Source organism: Prionailurus viverrinus, chromosome F2 (genome assembly GCF_022837055.1).
Source record: "Prionailurus viverrinus isolate Anna chromosome F2, UM_Priviv_1.0, whole genome shotgun sequence".
NCBI lineage: Eukaryota > Metazoa > Chordata > Mammalia > Carnivora > Felidae > Prionailurus > Prionailurus viverrinus.
Genome location: NC_062578.1, coordinates 20,531,023 through 20,546,926, shown reverse-complemented (window position 1 = coordinate 20,546,926; position 15,904 = coordinate 20,531,023). Strand labels below are relative to the sequence as shown.

Genomic DNA, 15,904 nt, shown 5'->3' with positions numbered 1-15,904 from the left:
TCACTGCTTCACTTCCTTAAAGATAAAAGAAATAGGGTGTATTTTGGATTAAGGCTGAAATTAAGGCCACTTTCTCAGGTCTTCTTCCCTCTTCCCCTGGTTATGACCAGCTGTCCTGTAGCCAGATAGCTCTTGTGTCCGCTGGCCTCCTGTCCTACCTCCCTGCCCCCCCATGCTTGTAGACAGGCGTACCTTGCTTTATTGTGCTTCACTTTATTGGATTTTTACCAATTGAAGGTTTGTGGCAGCTCTGTATCAATCAAGTTTATCAGCTCCATTTTTCCAACAGCATTTGCTCACTTTGTGTCTCTGTGCCACATTTTGATAATTCTCAAAATATTTCGCACTTTTTCATTATTATATTTGTTATGCTGATCAGTGATCTTTGATGTTACTCCTGTTACTGTTTTGGGATGCTGTGAACTGTGCCTATATAAGACAGGGTATGTAGGATAACATACAGTGTAATATTATTTTTAGGTGTACAATATAATGATTCAACACTTCCATATGTACCCGGTGCTCATCACAACAAGTGCCCTTCTTAATCCCCCCAGCACCTGTTTTAACCCATCCCCACACCCACCTCCCTTCACGTAATCATCAGTTTGTACTCGATACTTAAGAGTCTGTTGGGGTATCTGGGTGGCTCAGCTGGTTAAGTATCCAACTCTGGATTTTGGCTGAGGTCATGATCTCACTGTCATGAGATCGAGCTCTGCATCAGCACAGACCCTGCTTGGGATTCTCTGTCTCCCTCTCTTTGCCCCTCCCCTGCTCATACACTCTCTCAATCTCTCTGTCTCTCTCCGTCTCTTTCTCTCAAAAATAAATAAACATCTTAAAAAAAGAGTTTGTTTCTTGATTTGTCCCTCTCTCTGTCTCTCTCTCTCTTTTCTCCCCCTTTGCTTATCTGTTGTGTTTCTCAAATTCTACATATGAGTGAAATTGTATGGTATTTGTCTTTCTCTGACTTATTTTTTGGCTTAGCATTATACTCCTTGGTTCCATCCATCTCATTGCAAATGGCAAGATTTTGTTCTTTTTTATGGCTAAGTAATATTTCACTCTGTGTGTGTGTGTGTGTGTGTGTGTGTGTGTGCACGCGCGCTCATGTATGCATGTACACTTCACATCTTGTTTATCCATTCATCAGTGGACACTTGAGTTGCTTCTATAATTGGCTGCTGTAGATAATGCTGCTATAAACATCAGGGTGCACTATCCCTTTGAATTAGTATTTTTGTATCTTTGGGTAAATACCTACTAGTGCAATTGCTGGATACTAGAGTACTTCTCTTTTTAACTTTTGGAGGAACTTCCATACTGTTTTCCAGAGTGGCTGGACCAGTTTGCATCCCCACCCCACCAACAGTGCAAGAGGGTTTCCCTTTCTCCGTATCCTTGCCAACACCTGTTGTTTCTTGTGTGTTGATTTCAGTCATTCTGACAGGTATGAGGTGATATCTCATTGTAGTTTTGATTTGCATTTCCCTGATGATGAGTGATGTTGAGCATCTTTCCATGTGTCTGTTTGCCATCTGTATGTCTTTGGGAAAATATTCATGTCTTCTGTCCATTTTTTAATTGGATTATTTGTTTTTTGGGTGTTTTATCAGTTCCTTATGTATTTTGGATACGGATATGTCGTAGGCGGCAAACTTGATGGATAAATGGCTGTGTGTGTTCTGACTGCTCCACTGACCATTTGGTTGTTTGTCTCTGTCTCTCTCCGTTTCCTCTGGTCTCCCTATTTCCTGAGGCACAACACAGGAGGCATGCCTCCTGAGGCATGAGGCCAGTTAATTGTTCAAGTGAAAAGTGGTCTCTAACTGTTCAAGTGAAAAGAAGAGTTGCACATCTCTCACTTTAAATCAAAAGCTAGAAGGGATTAAGGTTAGTGAGGAAGGCACATCGAAAGCTGAGACAGACTAAAAACTAGGTTTGCCAAACAGTTAAGTTGTGAGTACAAGGGAAAATTCTTGAAGGAAATTAAAAGTTACCCCAGTGAACACATGAATGGTAAGAAAGCTGAACAGCCTTATTGCTGATAGAGAGAAAGCTTGAACAGTCTGGATAGAAGATCAAACCAGCCACAACATTCCTTTATGCCAGAGTCTAATCCAGACAAGACCCTGACTCTCTCCAATTCTTTGAAAGCTGAGAGAGGTGAGGAAGCTGCAGAAGAAGAGTCTGAAGCTAACAGAGGTTGGTTGGTCCATGAGATTTACGGAAGAAGCCGTCTCCGTCACATCAGAGTGCAAGGTGAAGCGCAGTGAGTGGTGATGTGGAAGCTGCAGCAAGTTATCCGGGAGATCCAGCCAAGCTAGTTCATGAGGGCGGTGACACTAAACAACAGATTATCCGTTGATGTGGAACAGCCTTCTATTAGAAGAAGATGCCATCTAGGACTTCCATAGCTAGAGAGAAGTCAGTGCCTGCCTTGAAACCTTCAAAGGACAGACTGATTTCCTTGTTCGGAACTAATGCAACTGGTGACTTTTAAGATGAAGCCAGTGCTCATTGACTATTATGAAAATCCTAGGGCCCTTCAGCATCATGCCAAATCTATTCTGCCTGTGTTCTAAAAATGGAATCACAAAACCTGAATGACAGCACATCTGTTTGTAACATGGTTTCCTAAATATGTTAAGCCCACTGTTGAGACCTACTGCTCAGGAAAAAAGATTTCTTTCAAAGTATTACTGCTCTTTGACAGTGTACCTGGTCACCCAAAAGGCTCTGATGGAGATCTACAATGAGATTAATGTTTTCACGTCTGCTAACACAGAATCCATCCTGCAGCCCATGGATCAAGGAGTAATTTTGACTATACAGTCTTATTATTTAAGAAATACATTTCACAAGGCTGTAGCTGCCAAGTAGTGATTCCTCTGATGGACCTGGACAAAGTAAACTGAAAGCCTTCTGGAAAGCCATTCTAAATGACATTAAGAACATGTATGATTCATAGAAAGAGATCAAAATGTCAACATTAACAGGAATGTGGAAAAAGTGGATTCCAACCCTCATTGATGACTTTGAGAGGTTCAAGACTTCAGTGGAGGAAATACCTGCAGATGTGGTAGAAAGTTCCAGCAAGAACTAGAACTAGAAGTGGAGCCTGAAGGTGTGACTGAATTGTTGCAATCTCATGATGAAACTTGAACAGATGAGGAGTTGCATCTTATGGATGAGCAAAGAAGGTGGTTTCTTGAGATGGAGTCTACTCCTGGTGAAGATGCTGTAACAATTGTTGAATTGACAGGAAAGGATTTAGAATATTACATAAACTTTGTTGATAAAGCAGTGGCAGGGTTTGAGAGGCTTGACCCCAATTTTGAAAGACGTTCTACAGATCAGATGCTGTCAAACAACACCTCATGCTAAAGAGAAACCATTTGTGAAGGGAAGAGTCGATTAACACAGCAAACTTCATTCTTGTCTTATTTTAAGAAACTGCCACAGCCACCCCAGCCTTCAGCCATCACCACCCTGATCAGCAGCCATCAACGTCGAGGCAAGACCCTTCGCCAGCAAAAAAGATTACCACTCACTGTTGGGGCGCCTGGGTGGCGCAGTCGGTTAAGCGTCCGACTTCAGCCGGGTCACGATCTCGCGGTCCGTGAGTTCGAGCCCCGCGTCAGGCTCTGGGCTGATGGCTCAGAGCCTGGAGCCTGTTTCCGATTCTGTGTCTCCCTCTCTCTCTGCCCCTCCCCCGTTCATGCTCTGTCTCTCTCTGTCCCCAAAATAAATAAAAAAACGTTGAAAAAAAAATTAAAAAAAAAAAAGATTACTACTCACTGAAAACTCAGACATGGGTTAGCATTTTTTAGCAACAAAGCATTTTTTAAATATTTATTTTCTGTTTTAGAGAGAGGGAGAGAGCATGAGCGAGGGAGAGGGGCAGAGGGAGAGGAAATCTCAAGCAGGCACCACACTCAGCATGGAGTTAATGCAGGGCTCAATCCCACAACCCTGGGATCATGACCTGAGCTGAAATCAAGAGTCAGACACTCAACGGACTGAGCCACCCACGTGCCCCAGCAATAAAAGTATTTTTAATGAGGGTCTGCCCATTTTTTTTCTTTTTGACATAATGCTGCTGGGCACTAAAAGACTTTAGGATAGTGTGAACATAACTTTCATGTTCATCGGGAAACAAATTTCATTTGATTCACTTTATTGCGATAATCACTTTATCGTGGTGATCTGGAATCGAACCTGTATCTCCAAGGTATGCCTATAAGCTGATTAAAGTTGCATAAACGGCGTATTGAGAGACCATGGTTTGCTTGGCAGGATGGGCTATGCCCATGGACCACTCCCACAGCAGTCCCACCCATGCCCCTATCTGGGCTGTGATTCAAGGAAGTGCAATAAGGGTAACTCTGGTTTGCTTTTTCCATGCCTGGAACCAGTTATTGTTACTGTGCCTCTTCCTGCTTCTCCATGTAAAAATACTTTAACGTATATAGATTTGAGTAATCCATGTGGTTACTCCTGTCTGGCGAGAGCATTAAGCATATTAATTATTCTGTGTATGTGCTTGATCATTGAATTTACATGAAAGTTCATACAGTATGTATACTGTATGGGTAAAGAACCATACATTAATATGTATATGTGAACACGTGTATGTTAATACCATATATATTGCTGTAGTAGTGAAAGAACCAAGTCAGATTCTGGGTGTGAATCCAAGCGCTGACACTATAAAATGGGGATAATATAAATATCCGCTTCATGGGGTTGTTGTTAAATGAGATAATGTGTGTAAAGTGCTTAACGCTAGGCTTAGCACTTGCTAAGCACTCAATAAATATTAGCTGTTCTTAAAATTACTTTAATTTGAAGCTTTGATATTTAAAAGGTATTAAGGTGTGAGGTGCTTGTTCATTTCGTTGCCGTAATTATTTCATAGTGTCTTCTATAGGTACTGAAGTTTATTTTTATTTAGCTTTATATGTTTTACTAAACTAAAGTTTTACTGCAGTGTCTTACCATCACATTCACTATTTGCCGTATCCACCTTTTCCTTTTGACTGGAGCAAGCATACGATTTTGTCATTTCTTCCTCTTTCCTGTTAAAGCATATTGTCATTATAAAGGGATGGGGTTAGCTTTGAAGATTTCCCTTGTATGTAATATGCTGTTTCATCTTTATCATGACCTATCCTAGGAACCCAGGTAGCATGGCTTTTCCCAGTAAAATGTTGCGGTCATTCACCAGTTCATGTTTCAATAATTACAGTGTTTCTTCTCTTTTTTGGTAAGCTGTTTGTGAATATTTTTAGTTGTTAATCATTTTTTTTAATCTAGGAACTTTATTTAAAGATCCTTTTCTTAAATAATAGATTTCCTATCAAAATGAGTGGTATTGGTGATGCTTTTAAGGAAAACAAATTGATAGCCTTTAGCATCTTAAAAGTGTGAGATAGAAGTTAGTGTACTATTCAGTAAGTTTACTGCTTTTTATTTTTTGTAAGATTTTAATTTGAAGTAATCTCTACACCCAACATGAGACTTCAACTCACAGTCTCGAGATCAAGAGTCCCATGCTCCACCAACAGCCAGCCAGGTGCCCCAAGTTTACTGTTTAGTTGTGCTTAAGATACTTAACACTTAAAGTTGAACATTTAAACTGTTGATTTGTCCGTCATTATTCTGTTTAAAGCTAACAATTACGTATAGTGCCTTGCTCACCACCAAGCATAAATAGGCCCCTACCCTCATTAAACTCCACTCTGTGGATACAGAATTAAAACTCATTTGGAAGAATTAAGACCAAGAGACAGTATTTTTGAAATGTTAAGATTTATTTCCACTCTCTCTGACCAGATAGCCGTATATTTACAAACTAAGCTCCTGGAGTAATTAACTTTGATTTTTATTTTAGATACCTTTTTTTTAAGGAGGATGATGGCTCTAACTCTGTTTCTTAGTTAAAGGTGTTGAATATGAAGGGAGGAGTTAGAGTAGGTGTCTTCTGTCAGATTTTCTTCACACTTTATATTTGCCTTATCCCTCTGACTAATAAGTCTCGTGTTTCACACCTGAGTCAGGAACCAGTGCAGTGAATTTGTTCTTTACTTAGTCCATTTAATTTCTCATTTACATATGGTGTAGTGAATACCAGCCATAAGACTTTGACATGGGACATCTCCCCTCAAACACAGAAATATATAGGAAAAGTTAGTAGCAGGATCAAGGGTTTTATTGAGTTTGTCTTATTTTTACTTATTCATTGCGTTGACATATTTTTTCGACTCTGAAATTTGGGCTCAGTGTCTGAGATTCTAAATTCTCATTCTAGTTTTGTGTGTGTGTGTGTGTGTGTGTGTGTGTGTGTACGCATATATATAATGTTTATATAATGTTTATAATGTTTATTATATATAATGTTTATATAATGTTTATTATATATAATGTTTATATAATGTTTATAATGTATATTATATAATGTTTATTGATATAATGTTTATTTATTTTGAGAGAGAGAGACAGAGAGACAGTGCTAGTGGAGGCGGGTCAGAGAGAGACGCAGACACAGAATCTGAAGCAGGCTCCAGGCTCTGAGCTGTCAGCACAGGGCCGGATGCAGGGCTCGAACTCACGGACCATGATATGACCTGAGCCAAAGTCAGACGCTTAACTGGCTGAGCCACCCAGGCGCTCCATAGTTTTATATTTAAGTCATAGTAAACTTTTATGCACCTAATTGCTATGTAATAATTATTTTCCGTACCCAACATTTTACAAATAATAATAATTTCTTTCACATGTGTTTTAGTAATAGTTAAGCTTTCACTATAAAAATCCCTTAAGTGTCTCAGGGAACAATGATATGTGACATATGACAAAATTGTTATGGTTACCATCAAATATAACAATTTAAGTTTATATTATGTACCAAGGTATCATAATCAGTGCTATAGAGAATATACAGATGAGTAATACACAGACTGTGACATCTAAGAACTTATAATCATAGTGCTGGGCCACTTTTAACTTTATCATTTACTTAGGCTATGATAAGTATGTGGAAAGCAATAATCATGGTGTACAAAGAATGTAGTAGTTTTTTTACAGTTGTGTCCTCAGTTCTTGATATATTTCTTGGCACATATCAAATGATTAATAAATATGTATAGGTTGACTGAAAGATGCATTCAGTTTAGTTTGATGATTTCTGGGCATTGGGAAAGGGGAGAGGGCTCTGTTTTTTTCTTTTTCTTTTTTTTTTTAAGTAGACTCCATGCCCAATGTGGGGCTTGAACTCACACGCCCAAGATCACGAGTCGCATGCTTTATTCACTGAGCCAGCCACACACTCTGGGAAATGTCTCTTGCGTGAAGGATTTAGGGAAGACTTCACAAGGAGGCCATTGAGAGGATAAACGTTAGAGGATCTGTAGACTTAGCTACGCATGAATGGCTGGGGACAGGAAAATTGAAGGGAAGGAATGTGTGAGCAGTGAACAAGGTGACCACAGGAAAGTGCCAGGCCAAGTCTGAGAATACTGCATACTCCTCTTTGGCCAGAACTGAGACCGCAGAGCTAGGGGACTGCAGATTTGGTGGACAAATCTGGAAAACTAGTTAGATTGCCAGGCTCCTGAATGCATGATTCCAATTTGATCTCACAGAGAGTAAGAATAAGGAAAGGAAGGAGACCTTATGAAACTGATTCCTACCATGTGTTAAGAAGTATGGTAGTCAATTACAATTATCACACTTAATTCTCACACCAGTACTCTATGGTCACTTCCATCCCATGTTAAACATGAGGGAACTGTGGTGACAAAATTTGATCCTGACCCATACGGTAAGTTGAGGAAGGGAGAAAGCTGACATGGGGAGAGGTTCCCCGCGAGGCCTGCTAACTAGAGAAGGAAATCCTAGTAGTTGCAGAGGGATTGGAGAGAAGCTGCAGAGGTAGAATCTAAAGACCTTGGGCACTGACTGGGTTTGAAGACGGAGGGAGAAACAAGAGTTAGAAGAGCTTGCTGGGCAACAGTGCGCATGAAGCGGCAGGTGCGGGAAGAGGGTTTCCTCAGAAAGGTGATGAGCTCCATTTCAGATGCAGCTAGGGACAGATGTCTGTGAGCGGCCCACAGCCCGGCAGTGGGGCACAGGGGACATCACGAGGCTGCAAGTATACGTGGAGTCCCGCATATACAGATGAGATCATTGAAACTGCATCAGCAGGTAAGATCTGCAGGGAGTGGTTTTATAGGGAGAGGAAAAGCAAGGATGTCATTCAAGTAATGCCCATAGTTGGGTTTTTGCTTTTTCCTTCCTCCCTTCCTCCCTCCCTCCCTCCCTCCCTCCCTTCCTCCCTTCCTCCCTCCCTCCCTCCCTCCCTTCTTCTCTCCCTCCCTCCCTTCCTCCCTCCCTCCCATCCATCCATCCATCCATCCATCCATCCATCCTTGTTTCCTCCCTCCCTTTCGCTTGTGGCAGGGGGAAGTGGACCCAATGCAAGTGAGGAAGATAGGATGAGAAGCTTGACCATGCAGTGTCACCACGGGATAGTGTTGAAACCTTGGGGCAGTGTTGAAAACCATGTTCTGATAGAGGCCAAATTGCACAAGGCTTGAAGGAAATGGCGAGAAAATAGGGCTTCTTTGTGATTCTCAGGAAGGCCAAGTGATCCTGTGGCATATTTAGAAAAGCGATGGGGGCGCTTTGGGCTGTCACAGTGATTGGAGGCACACTTCTTGTCTGAAAGCGTAGCAAGGAGCAGGACAGTCCCAGGCTGCTCCACCTGAGATGGTTAAAACATACCCTCTTTTCTAGTCCCCCTGCATTCTTCTTTTCCTACTCAGCACTTATGAGCACCTTACATGCTGTAAGTTTTACTTCTTTATCTTGTTTATTGCCCATCTCTAGATCGTAAGGTCAGGGGGTAGAATTTTGTATCTGACTGGTTCACTGCTGTATCCACAGTGCCCCCTACATAGTAAGGCCCTCAGTGAATAGTTGACGAGTAGATGTCTGGAAATCATAGTGATTTGTGTCGCAGTTCTTGCCCGCTCTTCATACCGTGAACTAGTTGAATGGAGCTGAATGATCTCTGTGTCCCTAACAATGCTGTGCATAGCGCAGCTGATGTATCAACTTTTATTTATAGCAGCAGCCCAATGGGGAGAAACTAGGGGTTCAGATCTCAGTGGGGCTGAGTTAGAATTTTTGTTCTTCCTAATGTGACTCTAATTGTTAAACTACCAAACCTTTCTCTAAGCCTCATTTTCCTTAGCTGTACAATAGGGATAAATTAGTACTTATGTTATAGCATTGTTGAAAGGATTAAAGATCTAATGCACGTCAGAGTGCCTGGCAGATAGTTGGCACCCAATACGTAACACATGTTTTGCAATCTTTCTATGGTTTAACCTTAAATGTTACTTCACCTCTCTCCTGCGTTCAGTTTTTTTCATCTCTAAAAGGGGACGATCAAACCAGCCTCACGTTGTTGGTATCTGGAGGAACCAGTGAGACACTACACGCAAAATACCCGGCATAGTGCCTCCTGAGTTGGTGGCAGTCATTAAGCATGTGTGCCTTGACTCTTTTTGCGTATGAATGTAGTGGTTAAGAGCACAGACTCTGGACCCAGACTCCACAGATGCAATTCCTGGCCCTTTTACTTATGAGCTCTTCTTGACCTCTCTGCGCCTCAGTTTCCTGTAAATTGGGAGGAATAATAGTGCCTAGCCCCATGGGATTGTTGTGAGGAACATAGATATAAACATCAATAGAAAGCTTGGACCGGGGCACCGGGGTGGCTCAGTCAGTTAAGTGTCCAACTTCGGAACAGGTCGTGATCTCATGGTCCGTGAGTTCTAGCCCCACGTCGAGCTCTGTGCTGACAGTTCAGAGCCTGGAGCCTGCTTCAGATTCTGTGTCTCCCTCTCTCTGCCCCTTCCCCACTTGAGCTCTGTCTCTCTAAAAAAAATAAACATTAAAAATAAATAAATAAATAAATAGGGGCACCTGGGTGGCTCAGTCGGTTAAGTGTCTGACTTTGGCTCAGGTCATGATCTTGTGGTTCGTGGGTTTGAGCCCCGCGTCGGGTTCTGTGCTCAGAGCCTGTGTTCTCCAGATCAGAGCCTGGAGCCTGCTTCTGATTCTGTGTCTCCCTCTCTCTCTGCCCCTCCCTGCTTGCACACTCGTGCTCTCTCTGTCTCTCAAAAATAAATAAAGATTTAAGAAAATTTAAAAAAATAAAAGCTTAGACCTGTACCTGACACATGGTAAGCACTAGATGTCCTTGATTTTTTTTAATGTGTCTTTATTGCTTTTCCCCCCTCTCTTTAGTCTATTAAATAGTTTTAACCTGATGTAGTCTAAGTAGAATATCTTGCTTATAAAGAATGGGATCCCTTCATAATGAAATTGGCCATGTGTGTGGGGGGGAATATCATAAGACATCAAAACCAGTAAAACTACCTCTTCATGATTTGACCTGTCTGGATAACGTAGCCGCGGTGTTGAATCTTTCATATACGATAAAAAAGCTACACCTTGTCTCTGATTCTGGTCAAGATCTACTCAGGAGCAGTGGCAGGCTGGTTTAGATCTCATCTCTGAAAAACTTTTTTGTCACTTGCGAATTTGCCTCCATTTCTCTGCCCCCTGTTCTGCCAGCTGGTTTCCAGGAATGGTGGGGAATGCAGTTTGAGTAGAACCCAGGAGGAAGCAGCAAAATTGGAAGGACAGGTGGTGAGTAGTTGGCCAATCTGGAAACCTTTCCTCTCCTGCTGAGGAAGATTTTCATTTACCAGCAAAGCATTTTTCTAACAGAATTCCAAGAACATACCCCAAATTGTACCCCTCGCTTCTTCAATCCCATCAAGGATAAAAGCTCTATCTTCAAAGAACTACAGAGTTTATTATGTCACTGTGAGCGTGGCCGGGTCTTTATTCATGTCTGAAACAGGCTTACGAAAAGAGAGATGGCTCCTTCCAAATAGCAGATTCCGTTTCCGTTCACATAGCAGGCTACTGTTGAAAACCCGTTGTGTTGTGTTGATATCCTCTCTCCCTTAACGGAGGCTCTACTCGATCTTCGCGGTCTGTGATTCTTGGCCGCCCCAGATCTCTCTCCCATTCTCACCCTGGGGTTGGGATGGCAAGTAGTCTTCATCTCTGGTGCCAGCTCCTATTGATTATAGTCATTGCCTGGAGTGCTGTGTTGAGCAGAATCGAGAGGCCACATACAGGCTCAGAAGTGATTAATTAGCAGTGTCTGCTGTGCAACGGGAGAAGGGGTAACTAAGCGTGTGTTGTGCGTTTGCCAGACTTTGTGGATTCCATGATAGGGTTCAGCCTTGAGAGACTCAAAGTCTCATTTTACGTTTCAGCGGTTTTGTCTTTGATTTAGTATATATCAATTACTTTATTGTATAGTAAAATAGAGAAATAAATAGAAACAATAGAATCGCGTATTAGTCAGGATCATATACAGTTAGGTATGTGTGCTCTTTCATTGCTTGCTTAAGGAGGATCTTAGATACCTAACTTACTCTTAGTTCTCTCACTTCTAAAATACGTAAATTGTTTTCTAACCTTATTGTTGAAGTTCTCTTGCTTGGTTCACACACAGTTTCATCTTACATTTTGTAACTTTTGTACTAAACTTTGCTGCTAACTCTACTGACTGGACTACTAATAAGTTAACAGGAATCGCTTGAAACCTTGGGCACAGAGCAGGCAGCTATACAGACCTGGGGGTTATAGTCATTATAGGACAGACCAGACATCTCATTCCCAAAGGAACAGTCCCGTGTGTACGTTGTCCTTTGTCTCACCTCCTTAGAGGCCAGAGATAATTTTGCTCTAACCACTGAGGTCTGAAGGTATTACTTCTGTTTTATATTGTTCTCTTGTTATGAGTCAGGGTAAATCTTTTCTTTTTTGGCAGCTGACAAAGAATACTCTTTCATTGAGGCAGTAATGGCAATGTCGAAAATATGCACAAAGCTCCAAATAGGAGGACATTTTTTGCATTTTCTAACTCAAGTATGGATAGATTAGCCTTTTTTAGAAAACTGTGGTAAGATATACATAACAAAATTACCATTTTCCCAATGTCAAGGGTAGAGTTCTGTGGCATTAAGTACATTCACATTGTTGTACAACCATCCCCAATATCCATCTCCAGAACTTTTTTGTCTTCCTCAGTTGAAAGTGTGTACCCATTAAACATGGTCTCCCCATTCCTTCTCCCCTTCATTCTCTGGCAACCACCATTCTACTTTCGGTCTCTGTGAATTTGACTGTTCTAGGGAGCTCATGTAGAGGTTCCAGTCTCTAGTTACTGGTTTCACTTAGCATGTCTTCAGGGTTCATGCATCTTGCAGCAGGTGTCCACATTTACTCCCTTTTTATAGCTGAATAATACTTCATTGAATGTATATACCACATTTCATTTATCCATTTATTTGTCAGTGGACACTTGGGTTGTCTCCAACTTAGCACAGCGATTGTGGATCATTCCACCACCGTAGCGATTGTGGATAATGCTGCGATGGACATAGGTGTACAAATATTTATTCAAGTCCCTGCTTTCAGTTTTTTTGGGTATATAGCCAGAAGTGGAATTGCCCCAGAAGAGTCGTATGGTAATTTTATGTTTAATTTTTTTGAGGAATCACCATACAGTTTTCCACAGTGACTGTACAATTTTATATGCCACCAGAAATGCACGGGGGTTCCAATTGCTCCACAAAATCCTTGCCAATACTTGTTTTCTAGTTTTCTGATCGTAGCCATCCTACCAGATGTAAAGTGGTATCTTGTGGTTTTGATTTGCATTTCCCTAATGACTAATGAGGTTGAGTTGTTTTTTTTTTTAACGTGTTTATTGGCCATTTGTATATCTTCTTTGGAGAAGCGTCTCTTCAAGTCCTTGGCCCAGTTTTTAAGTCAAATTATTTATTTTTGTTGTTGTGTTGTTGGCATTCTTTGTATATACTGGATATTGATCTCTTATCAAATATATGATTTGTAAATATTTTTTCCCATTCCATAGGTTGCCTTTTTATTGTTGATAGTATCTTTTGATGCACAGAAGTTTTTAATTTTGATGGAAGCCTGACTTAACTATTTTTTTCTTTTGTTACATGTGCTTTTGATGTTCTATACAAGAAATCATTACTAAATCCAATGTCATAAAGCTTTCCCCTTGTGTTTTCTTGTAAGACTTTTATAGTTTGAGCTCTTATGTTTAGGTCTTTGATCTACTCTGAGTTAATTTTTGTATATGTAAGCTAAGAGTCCGGTATCATTTTTTTCCTGTGGATATCCAGTTTTCCCAGAAACATTTGCTGAGAAGACGAATGTAAAGACCCCTTTCAGTGGTCTTGGGACCTTTGTCAAAAACCATTTGACCATATATATGAAGGTTTATTTATGGGCTATACTAGAGTTTTAAGGGTTAGGTATCTTAGCTTAAATCTAGTCTTATTATTTCTTACAGGTAGTATTTCTGCAATTTCCTAACTACTCTCTCTAACTGGTACCATTTCTTTAAGTCCTTACCTATGGACCTATTTAAACAAACAAACAAACAAACAAACACATGTTATTCCACTGCTCAGAACCATTCCCTGCAGGATGAATTTCAGCCTCCTTAGCTTTGCAGACAAAGCTCCTCCTAGCCTGGTGCATGTCCACCTTTCCAGTCTTGTTTCCACCACCTTCTTTTTAGGACCCTTTTACTGTGGTCCTGGGAATTTCCTTGGAGTCCTAGTGAGAGATTTGCTCTCATGTTCCCCTACTTACCCACCATTTCTCCCCTTCCTCACAGACGTGATACAGTCTTGCTTCTACTGCTGTTCTCTGAAATCTTTCTTGGCCCTTTCTTTCCAAAGTTAGGCATTCTCCCTCCTTGCTCCTCTAACAGCCCAGACCTTGAGACGGCATTTTTGATCACATTTTATAAGTTTTACCTACTTCTTTATTTGCCCTCCTTGATTATAGGTGTCTTGAGGGGAGGGAGTCTGTCCTATTCATCTTTGTATTCCCATCTCCTGACTTAGAGCCTTACATGACATTGATACTCGATAAACATTTGTTGGATGAAATGAATTAAAGCTAAAAAAGGAAAACCATGAAGAAGAGAAAGACATCAAATCAGGTATCAAAAATGTTTTTCCTTTCTTATAAACTATTGCTGTGGCCTGTGGGCTGTAAGGAAAGGTTTCTTTTTTCCCCTAATGATATTTTCCCTCTTTTCCCATACTTGCAACCATGGTCGCAATTATTATTACCCTCTTCCAAACAAGAATAAATAATCGTAATGATATTTTGAGAGGAAGGAGAGAATAAGAAGGCAGAAAGAGAAAGAGCCAGGGTGAGGGGAGGGTGAAAGAAATCCTCCACCTCCAAAGCGTTCACAAGTGATACTTGAAGTTGGGTCAGAATTGGCTCGAGGCGCTGAGATACAGCAATAAACCGTGAGAGATGCAGTCTTGTAGAGAGACACAAAACACATGCTCCTCAGCACCTTTTGTCACAAGTGCCTCTTGTGCCTGTGGAAATTTGGAATAGATGAATACTTAAGTATTTGCCTCAGAATATGGCATCTCCACAAAGAGAAGCTTTCTGTCGAACTTTGATGGTTCTGTGTGTACGGCCAAGTGTGTGAATAAATGAAAAATTTTAGTCAGATCTTAGTTAAAACAGGGTGTCGAGAAAAAACACCATAGTCGTCTTATCGTTTACCTGTGTAGTGTTCCTTTATGAGACGGTGAGAGTGGTGAGACACAATCTTCCAGTGGTCTGTGTGTGTGTGTGTGTGTGTGTGTGTGTGTGTGTGTGTGTGATTGACATGTTCTCTTGGCTTTGTTTGGGAGAAGTGAATCCAGAGAGGAGCCAGAGACTGGCAGAGCCACAAAAGCAAATCTGGTTAATCCACAAGAGTTAAGGAAGACAAGAAGGTTTGTAAGGCTGTTAGCCATCAAACTCCAAGGAAGTGTTCTTGCTCCTGTTTTATATCCCTGCAACCCCAGTCCTCTCTAACATTTTGAAGAAGCAGTATGGTCTAGGCTCAGCCTTTGGTTATTTGGTTACTTTTTGGACTCTTAATGTAAGAGCTGGGGAAGTTTTCTCCCTCAGTATTATGTCAGTGATTCTAAAGTTAAATGTTTGAAAAAGTCTACTGGAGACTATAGAGTTCCCCCAGTTGGGAATTTGAAATGGAGGACTTCAAGAGTCCCAACATTGGATGGCTCTCACATCCTCTTTAGTCCCAAGGTTTTACAAACGTAAATGGTCGTTGATGCTGCCAGAACATTTTAGAGAGTAACATCAATCTCAGAGGGATGGATTCATCGAGGAATCAAATTCCTGAGATACACGATCTGCCTTCTGAGCACTAGGTGTTTTTGAAGCCGGGGATATAAAAAGTATAATCCCTGATAGGCCGCGAGGGTTCTCGTTAATTCTGGCTAACAGATCACCTCAGAATTTCAGTTGTAATCTAGTGGCGGCACTCAGTGACTTCACAGAATAAACTCACCTTTTAAAGGCGACTCACTTCAGAGGGGTTTACATATGTGCTAATTGGGAAGACTCTGATTCAGTAGTTGAAGCCTCTGAAATGCTTGGATGAAGTACAAATGCTGAGACGGGAGTATAGTGTGCTATTTGTATATTATTTCATTCCATGAAGTGGTAACTTGGCAGAGTCATATTTAGAAGTGATTGCGCTCCGTCGTCCTTCTCCTCAGCTCTCTTTTGTGTGGGTATAATCGACTGCAGTAGTATCAGAGACATTTATGCACTGCTGTTTGCATAAGGCTTTTATTGGAAATAACCCAACAAAATAGCACTCACTGCTAGCTTAGCACAGTTGGGCCTTCTCGAAGGCTCGTTTTCCTACATGTCAAAAGAA

The 15,904-nt window shown here is 41.1% G+C and overlaps 1 protein-coding gene and 1 pseudogene across 8 annotated transcripts in view; both read left to right on the top strand.

Moving 5' to 3' along the window:
• Positions 1–15,904, top strand: part of NCOA2 (nuclear receptor coactivator 2) — a 292,763-nt gene that overhangs the window by 131,627 nt on the left and 145,232 nt on the right. The window lies entirely within an intron of this gene.
• The window catches only part of LOC125156180 (tigger transposable element-derived protein 1-like), a 178,090-nt pseudogene that overhangs the window by 131,278 nt on the left and 30,908 nt on the right, over positions 1–15,904 (top strand).